Source organism: Molothrus aeneus, chromosome 21 (assembly GCF_037042795.1).
Source record: "Molothrus aeneus isolate 106 chromosome 21, BPBGC_Maene_1.0, whole genome shotgun sequence".
In the NCBI taxonomy this organism is placed as follows: domain Eukaryota; kingdom Metazoa; phylum Chordata; class Aves; order Passeriformes; family Icteridae; genus Molothrus; species Molothrus aeneus.
Genome location: NC_089666.1, coordinates 7,290,060 through 7,300,719, shown reverse-complemented (window position 1 = coordinate 7,300,719; position 10,660 = coordinate 7,290,060). Strand labels below are relative to the sequence as shown.

Below are 10,660 nucleotides of genomic sequence, written 5' to 3'. Positions count from 1 at the left end.
CACTGCTTGCCTGCTGCTGTGCCCTCTCTCCAGCTGTGGTGATGCTTTGTCCGTGGTGATGAAGGCTCCAGGTCCTCCTCCTGCCCACACACTTCTCTGTCCCCCTGCAGCCACCAAGTGGTGTGAGGAAACCAAATCTTGTCATGAGTCCAGGCACACTGTGCAACAGGCGAGGCTCAGGCACAGCCTGAACTCATGCTAATTAATTAGCTGCCTAATGGGGGAGGGAGGGCCCAAAAAAAGGCAAGTGCTTTCTTGCCTCTTGTCTCCAGTCAGGACAAGATTTATTTTTTAAAATTTTGGGTGTCTCTTACATGTGGAAAACCACGTGATTAAGAGGGTTTGTAGCTCCTGAGCTCCAGCATCCGGCAGATTCAGGGATCAGAGCTGAGGAAGCTCTGCCTTTGTGCCTGGCTCTGCCTTTGTCCCTGGTTCTGCCTTTGTGCCTGATCCTGCCTTTGTCCCTGGTTCTGCCCCTGTGCCTGATTCTGCCCTTGTGCCTGATTCTGGTCCTGTGCCTGGCTCTGCCTTTGTCCCTGATCCTGCCTTTGTGCCTGATCCTGCCTTTGTGCCTGATCCTGCCTTTGTGCCTGATCCTGCCTTTGTGCCTGGTTCTGCCCCTGTGCCTGGTTCTGCCCCTGTGCCTGATTCTGCCCCTGTGCCTGGCTCTGCCCCTGTGCCTGATCCTGCCTTTGTCCCTGGTTCTGCCTTTGTGCCTGATCCTGCCTTTGTGCCTGGTTCTGGTTCTGCTCCTGTGCCTGATCCTGCCTTTGTCCCTGGTTCTGCCCCTGTGCCTGGTTCTGCCTTTGTCCCTGGTTCTGCCCCTGTCCCTGGTTCTGCCCCTGTCCCTGGTTCTGCCCCTGTGCCTGATTCTGATTCTGCCCCTGTGCCTGGCTCTGCCCAGCTCCCTTCAGCCCAGGCTGGGAGTGGCTCAGGGTGCACAAAACTGAGGAATTAGTTCATGCTCAGCTCCAGACACCCAAACAGGCTCGTGTTCCAGCTGCATGGAATATTTGAAACAAATGACCTGCCCGGGGCTGGGAGCCTGCCCTGTTTATGTACAGTGCCATGGCAACGGGGGAGGAAGTCATGGCTTGGGGATTGGACCTGATGGGATCAACAAATGATATCACAGACCAGCAGCTCCCAATAAATCAGTGGAGCTCTGCTGTTCTTGCCTCCATCCCAGCCCTGGCAGCGTGGCAGGCACATCCCTGCCCTTGTGAGGGGCAGGAGAAGCTGCAGGTTCTGCTCATGTCAGGACTGCCCTGAGAGCCACCCCTGCTGCCCTGCCAGCATCCTCATCATCCTCCTCCTCCTCCTGCTGCTGCTGTGCTGACTCACCAGGGTCAGCCCTTGGAGCTGCCTGCCTGTGCTGCAGCACTGCTGGAGCCACTCTCAGAGAGCTTTGGCATCCTGGTGCTCTGCACAAGCAGTGCAGGAGCTTTTGGCTCCTCCTGGGAGTTGTGGAAGTGATTTGTGTGCAGAAAAGCCTGCGAGGGGAGAAGCGTTCAGTGGAGGAGTGGTAAGGAAACGTGGTAAGGAAATGTCCTCCCTCCTTGGCAGCCTTGTCCCCTTGCTGTGAGCAGGGAGCCTGTCCTGGTGCAGGTCCCACTCCTGCCCAAAGCTGGGGATCCTCACAGCTCTGACAATGCCAGGACAGGAGCGCTTGGAGGGGGAGGCAGCTGCCAATTCTCTCCTTTGTCTGCAGGACCGGGTTTATTTCTGAGCCCAAACACCTCCCCTGCTGGAGCCCAGGACCTGCCAAGTCCTCTGCCAGTACCAAGGCAATTTTCCCTTTCCCCGGGATGTGGGAACTCAGTGGAACGTGCGTCACACTTTTAGGAACTTGTTTTGGCAAGTTTCCAAACTTCTCCTGCAGAAGGTAAGACAATTCTGGAAAGCAGCTCCCAGCACACTGCCCTCTTCTCTCCCACACGCTTCCTAATGCTGTTCGTCTTATGCCAAAGTTGCATTTGACTGGAGAAGGAAATACAGTGATTTATTTACTAGAGTTTATTAAAATTAAGAACCTAACCCAAAGCACAGCCTTTCTTGGCTTACAAAGCAGTGCTGAAAGGAACAAACCCCATTCAATGCTCGCACAGAACACACTGAAGCACCATCCTGCCTTTGCACGTGTTCTCATTCCAAACTCCTGCAGGCTTGTCTGCCCTTCAGACACAGAACTATTTGAAGCAGCTGCCAGATGTTTTGTCTGCCTCATGTTTTACAGTTTGCTCTTCCCACGGGGGGCTGCCCTGTACACTCTCTTCCCGTGGCACCCCTGCTGCTGTCCCACCCTGGCACAGGCAGGGACAAATGTGGGCACTTCCCTGCCAGTGCCACCTGTGCTGGGTGATCTGGGACCAGCACAGGGCAGATCCTGTGCTCACAGGCTGCTGGGTGAGAGCTGGGGTGAGTTACAGAGCCCAGGTGAGTTACAGAGCTCAGGTGAGTTACACAGCCCAGGTGAGTTACAGAGCTCAGGGATTTACACAGCCCAGGTGAGTTACAGAGCTCAGGTGAGTTACACAGCCCAGGTGAGTTACAGAGCTCAGGTGAGTTACAGAGCTCAGGTGAGTTACAGAGCTCAGGTGAGTTACAGCTCAGGGATTTACACAGCTCAGGGATTTACAGCTCAGGTGAGTTACAGAGCTCAGGTGAGTTACACAGCTCAGGTGAGTTACAGAGCTCAGGTGAGTTACACAGCCCAGGTGAGTTACACAGCTCAGGTGAGTTACAGAGCTCAGTGAGTTACAGCTCAGGTGAGTTACACAGCCCAGGTGAGTTACAGAGCTCAGTGAGTTACACAGCTCAGGGATTTACACAGCCCAGGTGAGTTACACAGCTCAGGGATTTACACAGCTCAGGTGAGTTACACAGCCCAGGTGAGTTACAGAGCTCAGGTGAGTTACAGAGCTCAGGTGAGTTACAGCTCAGGGATTTACAGCTCAGGTGAGTTACAGAGCTCAGGGATTTACAGCTCAGGTGAGTTACAGGCTCCTGCAATAAAAGCGCTCAGAGCTGAGCCCTTGGTGAGTGGCCACAGTCCAGGGCAGCCTCCTGGGCAGGAACTCAGCTGGGTTATAAATCTCATTCCCCCCCATCAGAGGGAGGATAAATTCTCAAACACAATGAAGTGGGGCAAAGAGCTTTGTGTGTTTCCTGAGCTGTGACAAATTTGACTCCAGAGATACCTGCTGAGCAGGGAAGACCTTGGGATTTCCTTGCTGCTTGCCTGGCCTTGGGACATTTTTGGTGTGAAATTTGTTGACTGGGAGCAGTCCCATTTGCCATCCTGTTCAGAGGCACCTCCCTGGCTCTCTGTGCTCCTGCCCCACTCACACTCCTGGAAAATCCCATCCTGTACCTATCCAAGAGCCCTCATTAAATGGGTTAACCTGCAATTTTTACTGTTTTACTGTGTTCACACTCACTTTTTTTACTTTTTTTTTTTTTTTTAATACTGGGTTTCCCACAATGTAAACAGATCTGACCTTTTTGTTCTCTCCCTTTTCTCAAAACAGGACCTTTGAGAGTGCAGAACTTTCTGGCAGGCTGCAGGTGAAGTGCCATCCACCCGAGCAGTAACTCAATTTCCTGCCACAGGCTGGGTGTTTTCCTCGGGAGAGAGCCACCTGATATTGATAAGGTCTGTTTCTACTTCATTTGAGGTCCGGCAGAGAGACTTGAGGAGTACCAGCTGTTCCTCCTACACATGATCTGCATTTTTCAAACTGTCTAGACACCTGGGTGGGTTGCACACGTTACCAGCAAAGGTATTAATCATGTCAAACCTTCTCTTTCTCTACAGGTTTGTTTTGTTCCATGAGCTTTATGGAAACCCAGGGGAACACAGGGATTCAACAGACGAGTGAGGAAATTTGATCACTGAGGCTGACACTTGGCCATTTTTCATCCTGACCTGGTCCAGAGAGTGCAGAGATTTCAGGATTTTATTGGCTGTGGTGTTTGGTGACACCATGACACAGCGAGCTGTGGGGTGTCTCACTGTGCTCTTTGTGAAATGCTGCTGAATGAAAACTGACTGAAACTGCTGCACAATGGGGAGTTACAGCAGTGGCAGATTTACAGAATGGCAGAAATGAAATTTACCACTGACTGTACGGGGAAACCCAGAAGAATGGGCACCCAACGTGCCAAGGATGCATCCTACTTGGGTAAATACAAATGTTTTCAATGAATGGTGTCAAAGATGCCAGCTGCCTATTCCAAAGTGAACTGCTGTGTGATAAATCCTTTTTATTAATTAATTAGTGCTGTGTGATAAATCCCGTTTGTTAGAAAGAAGGTGATTCTTCATATTCTTCATATCTGCCTGGTTTATTTGCAGTAAAAACCCAGGGAATGCAGATGGAGCTGAAAAGGGCGAGGGACAGGACAGGAGCCCCCTGAGAAGCTGCTCCTGCAGCTCAGCCCCAGACCCTGGCAGATCCTGGGCCTGGGATGGGGGTTTGGAGGATTCCTGACATTTGCAGCAGGCACTCAGGCCCTGCAGGGCTGTCTGTCCTTCCTTGTGCCTGTGTTTGCCAACTGAGCCCCAGTCAAGGCTGAGCATGGCCCTCGCTGGGATAAACTTGTTTTCCTCTCAGGTTGCCTGGCACTGGCACTGATCACAAGAGCTTTTTGGTGAGCACAAGGGGTGTATCTTTCTCTACAAACAGCAAAGGCAAATAAAATAATATTGTGGTCAAACGGGCGGGGTGTTTGCAACCTAAACAAGCATGAGAATCCCAGGACAAGCTGTGATTCATTTCCCAGCAAGTTTACCTTGCAGTTCAGGAGAGCCGAGCAGCAGCATCAAACACCACCTCCCAGATGGGTGTTGGACAGTGCTTTCAGGAGGGGATGGCACTGGAAGAGCAGATCCAACCCCGGATGCAAAAGGGCTGCTGGTCAGGAAAGGCCTTTGACGCGTGAACCCTTTAGCAGATGCCTTTGGCAAGGGTTCAGAATCACAGCTGGGAAGGGGAGGGCTGGCCCTGGGGCTGGTGGGGGGCTCTGAGCTGTGGGTGAAGGTCTCTGTGTGCAGGCTGGGGTGAGCCAGGGCTGGCAGCACCCAGGGCATCTCCTGTGGGTGCAGACAGGGCTCAGGCAGCACCCAGGGCATCTCCTGTGGGTGCAGGCAGGGCTGGCAGCACCCAGGGCATCTCCTGTGGGTGCATTCTGGGCTCAGACAGCACCCAGGGCATCTCCTGTGGGTGCATTCTGGGCTGGCAGCACCCAGAGCATCTCCTGTGGGTGCATTCTGGGCTGGCAGCACCCAGGGCATCTCCTGTGGGTGCATTCTGGGCTGGCAGCACCCAGGGCATCTCCTGTGGGTGCATTCTGGGCTGGCAGCACCCAGGGCATCTCCTGTGGGTGCAGGCAGGGCTGGCAGCACCCAGAGCATCTCCTGTGGGTGCAGGCAGGGCTGGCAGCACCCAGAGCATCTCCTGTGGGTGCAGGCAGGGCTGGCAGCACCCAGAGCATCTCCTGTGGGTGCAGGCAGGGCTGGCAGCACCCAGAGCATCTCCTGTGGGTGCAGGTGGGGCTGGCAGCACCCAGAGCATCTCCTGTGGGTTCATTCTGGGCTGGCAGCACCCAGGGCATCTCCTGTGGGTTCATTCTGGGATGGCAGCACCCAGGGCATCTCCTGTGGGTGCATTCTGGGCTGGCAGCACCCAGGGCATCTCCTGTGGGTGCATTCTGGGCTGGCAGCACCCAGAGCATCTCCTGTGGGTGCATTCTGGGCTGGCAGCACCCAGGGCATCTCCTGTGGGTGCAGGCTGGGCTCAGACAGCACCCAGGGCATCTCCTGTGGGTGCAGCCTGGGCTCAGACAGCACCCAGAGCATCTCCTGTGGGTGCAGGCGGGGCTGGCAGCACCCAGGGCATCTCCTGTGGGTGCATTCTGGGCTGGCAGCACCCAGGGCATCTCCTGTGGGCGCTTTCCCAGCGGCTCCAAAGGTGCTGGAGCTGTGTGAGGGGAGCAGCACGCTGCAGGCTGTTCCTGAATTCTCTCAGATATCCTTCCTGCCAAATCCTCTTGGACAGAGGTTGGGTAATCAAGGCAGGCTGCATGTACAAACACACTCGTGTACGTCCAGGCGTGCAGGGCGCTGCCAAAGTGGACAGACTGTCCTGCCTGGGCCTGCCAGAGAAGTTGTGTTTTGTCCAGCGGAAAGGAAAACATCCTTTTCTCTTTGCACTCTGGAATTTGTCTCTTCAGACTCTGACCTCACCAGCAGAGCCTCTCTCTCTGTGACCAGTTTGGCCACCTTGGGGCAGGATCGTGGCCAGGCTGAGCTGCTCCAGGGCTGCAGGGAGGGAGGCTCAGTGTCACAGACACCTTTCTATGGAAAATCCTTCCCTTGGGATTGTTCCTCCTGAGGAGCTGAGAGGCCTCAGGAGCAAACTGCAAGCAATGTTTATCTGCTGCTGTGGGATGCAACAGGTGCATCTGGGATTGGCCTCATGTGGATGTTTCTAATTAATGGCCAATCACAGCCCAGCTGGCTCGGACAGACAGCCGAGCCACAAACCTTTGTTATCATTCTTTGCTATTCTATTCTTAGCCAGCCTTCTGATGAAACCTTTTCTTCTATTCTTTTAGTGTAGTTTTAATGTGATATATATCATAAAATAATAAATCAGTCAAGCCTTCTGAACCATGGAGTCAGATCCTGGTCTCTTCCCCAGTCCTGAGCCCCTGTGAGCACCATCCCAGCTCAGCATCACCTGGAGCTCAGGCTTTGGTGCTGGCTGCTCCTGCACCACAAAAGGGCCCTAAAGAAAGCACAGAGAAGGAATATCTCACACCTAGCACGTTTATTGGCTGAGTTTCAGAACTGTGTGTGAGCCCTGTATCTGCTCCAGGGGTGCCACCAACATGGAGCTTTGTTTCCAGGCTGTTCCATGTGGCTGGAAATGCTGATTTTTAAACAGAAGCACCTAAATGCAGTGACATTTTTGCTGTCTCTTGCTTTAAACCTTCCTCCTAAGCTAGCACTGACCTTTTGTTTCACTCTTTACTGCCTGCAGTAGATTAAAGTGGCAGATTTCCTTGGATTAAATGTTAAAATGGGACTACCAAGTGTAATTGGTAGTTTCATTGAGCACGACCCATCCCTTTAGGGTCTGCCAGAATGGCTCCATGAGGAAACCCCACATCAGGCACTAATGGAGTAAAATTGGAGATGTTGAGCATTCAGAGTGTGTCTGCAGGGAACCAGAGCAGCTGAGAGCTCCAGGAACATCCCTGGGAGGAGGAGCTGCCCCTCGGGCCCCCTCTCCAACCAGTCCTGTTGGAAACTCCTTTGCTGTGGGGAGTGGATGGGATATGCTTAAAGCATCAAACAAAGGTGGGAGGAGAAGAAGCCAAAGGAAATTCTCCTGAAGCCAAATTATTTTGGAGAGGGGGGGTTACTGGGAAGGGGAAGTTGTTTTGTTTAGTTTTCTGAGAAAACATCCCTGCAGCCAAGAGAAACAAAGATGCTGCTCCAGATCTCGTTACCTTTGGGCTCCTTGGGCCCCACGTCAGTTCCCAGGTTATTTTTATGGACTGTTTAATCCTCTGTGTCACAAATGTCCCCATTCTGCCAGGGCAGGGGGAAGGGGCAGGTGGATTCTCCAGGTGAGACCCGGTGAAAGAGGGAGCAGCCCCCTCAGAACCATGGGTTTGTTTTGAGTGGCTTGTTGGGAGCGCCTTTGCTGCAAGGAGAAAACAGCAGCCCAAGCACCTGCACCTCTGCCTGTTCCATCCTGGTGTGCAGCTGAGGGAGAACACAAAGATACACAGAGAATGAAAATAAAAGAGAAACATGATGGCAGTCTCTGTAATAGCAAAGATTGGCTAAAGGAGAACACAAAGATATACAGAGAACGAAAATAAAAGAGAAACATGATGGCAGTCTCTGTAATAGCAAAGATGGGCTTGAAGGAGAACACAAAGATATACAGAGAATGAAAATAAAATAGAAACATGATGGCAGTGTCTGTAATAGCAAAGATTGGCTAAAGGAGAACACAAAGATAGAAAGAGAATGAAAATAAAATAGAAATATCGTGGCAGTGTCTGTAATAGCAAAGATTGGTCTCCCATTCTCTGGGCAGAAAAGCAGCCCCACAGTGCCAGCAGCAGCTGGGGGCTCCCTGTGCTGCCCAGGTGAGAGGTGTCCCCACAGAGGGAGGGGAATGGGGCACACCTGAGTGGGCACCTGAGAGGAAATGACTGAGCCTTACAATGTGCCCAGGAGTTAAACCTGCCAGCAAAGCCCCTGCATGGAAACTCTGCCTGGAAAAGAGTCACAAAGGTACTTTTCAACTTTTATGGTAACTAAAATCACAGAAAGGGGGCAAAGAAAGGAAAGGGGCTGTTCACGTTTTTTTCTGCTTTACTATTTTCGGTGATTTTAAAACTTGGTTCTAATTAGGTGATGCAAATTCTTCAGATGAACTCTGGGTCTGAGGGGGAATATAAGGTTTTATGGAGCCTGGTGTGAGGCTGTGTGTTTGTACCTTGTCTCCTAGCAGCACAAACCACATGGATGTGAGAGGCTGTTTTATGATCCGCCAGGGCTGTTGTTGGACAGGCTGCAGTGAGCTGAGTTATTCCAGCCACGCTGGGTTGCTGCTCCCTTCCTCTCTCTTTCTCTCTTTTTTCCCCCCTCTTTCCCTTTTTTTTTTTTTTTTCCTCTTTTTTTGTCAGTTTTTCTTTCCCCTCCTCACGGGCAAGCGTGAGAGGGATGGATGCTCTCACCAGCCTCGGGCCAGAACTCTCTGCCTGGGCTTGGCACCAGGAGCCCTTCTCCTTTCTCATCCCAAGCCCTTTTCCCTGCTGGCTGGGATTCCACCAGGCGTTTCTAAGGAGGCAGTGAACTATGCTGGTTGCCCTTTCAGCTGCTCATCTCTTTACTGTTTTCAAGGGGAAAAAAAAAAAAATAAAAAGGAAACCAACCCCAAAACCCAGCAGCTCTGTGCTCCTGCTGAGCAGCAACTTCCACCAGCAGGTTCGGGGCTCACGGTGCCCCTGCCACCTCCTGCTCTCAGCTGGGCTGCTCTGGGGGTGGGCAGGCTCAAAATCCACCTGGGCACACCCAGAGCCCCAATTCCACCCTGCCTGGGTTCGCTTCTTGCTGCTTTGGGCTCCCTGGGCTGATGCTGCTCTTGCTCCCCTCCCCTGCCCCTTCACTCCTGGCTCTCCTGTCCCCTGTGGCTGCAGGCATGAGAGCCCCGGGAATGACACCCCATCCTCCCAGGCCACCCCACTCCTGCCAGCCCTGGGAACAGCCATTCGCTGGGTGTCATGGCTTCATTGACAAGAGAGTGCCAGGAAAGGGAAGAGCAGCCCTGCTGTGACAAACCTGTGCTTTTCACTGCTCACGTTTCCACTGACACTGCTTTCCCTGCCCTCTCTGCATCTCAAGCAGGAAAAAAAGAGCTTTCCACCTACAGGGAAAGAACTAATGTGGTTTATTAAGCTGGTCAATATTTTAGGTAAATTGTTTATGGCCTGTTTCTAGCTGCACTTCACCGCAGGCTTGCCCAGCCTCTCTGAGCTGCTCTGGGCTCCTCGCTGTGCTCTGACCTCAGGACCTGCGAGCAGTTTGTTTTTAGCCATGTGTGCTCATGCTGGCCCATCTTACACACCCCACTGGTTCAGCAGTGCCCAGAACCTGCCCTGCAGCTGCTCTGCTTGCTCTCTGCTCACAATTTACTTTCTGTAGTAGAGACTAATGTTTTTATGTTTTTGTTTTGTTCGTATGGAACTAGTTACAGAGGAGCAAAGTGAAGAAACATGATCTGATATAATGGTATTTACTACATACACACATTTCATGCCTGGCTCTATACATCCTCCCAGTTTCTGGAGCCTTCCCTAGCACAGGACATGATGCCAATAGGAAGTTTAAAGAAATAGAAGGTTTAAAGAAGCCTTCGTGCCAATAGAAGGTTTAAAGAAACCCCTTCCCATTGCTCCACACCACAACAAAGCAAAGTTTTAAAATAATGCATTTGTGTTTTCTCTCACTGAAACGGGGTCCTTTCACTCATCTGCATCACAAGGGGGAGTCAGAAGGTTTGTGTGTAGTAAAACAAGACACAAAAGGGGTCCCTGGGCAGAGTGTGGGGAATTATTTCATTTTCTCTTCTGCCAAAAATATTTAATTTGGGTGGAAAGGGGAATATCACTTCAAGAATATCACTTTGACCTATAAAGCTGGTGACCACCTATAAAGGCAGAGCCCAGAAGGCACCTTTCTCTCTGTTATATAAATGTCTTTAAGTCCTCCTGGTGCATAAAGGGCTGAAGGGAGCAGTGCTTTTTGACATATATTTCTTTTAAAACCGGCCCAAAGCACACTTTTACTAGCAGCACGGTTACCCATCTCCTGTTTCGAGGGCAGGGCACCTTTCTGCAGGCTGGCACAGGAGCCCAGCCTGGCTGGGCTGTGCGGGCTCTGCTGGGGGAGCTCCCAGGGCACTTTCAGCCTCTCACGTCTCCAGACACGGCAGCCACAACCACGGGCGGGCAGCAGGGACATCTGGCCTGTGGCTTCCTCCACGGAGCCCTGGCTTAGGTTGTTCTCTTTTCCCTCCCTCTCTCTCTCAGTGTCGGGCTCGGGGCAGACAGGATCTGAAACCACACACCTCGG

At 52.3% G+C, this 10,660-nt stretch overlaps 1 long non-coding RNA gene across 1 annotated transcript; it reads left to right on the top strand.

Moving 5' to 3' along the window:
• The first annotated feature begins 1,760 nt into the window (after positions 1 to 1,760).
• On the top strand, positions 1,761 to 4,220 carry LOC136565547 (uncharacterized). The gene is made up of 3 exons (XR_010784882.1): positions 1,761 to 1,885; positions 3,531 to 3,655; positions 3,818 to 4,220. It is a non-coding gene; the product is annotated as an uncharacterized lncRNA (long non-coding RNA).
• The last annotated feature ends 6,440 nt before the right edge of the window (positions 4,221 to 10,660 follow it).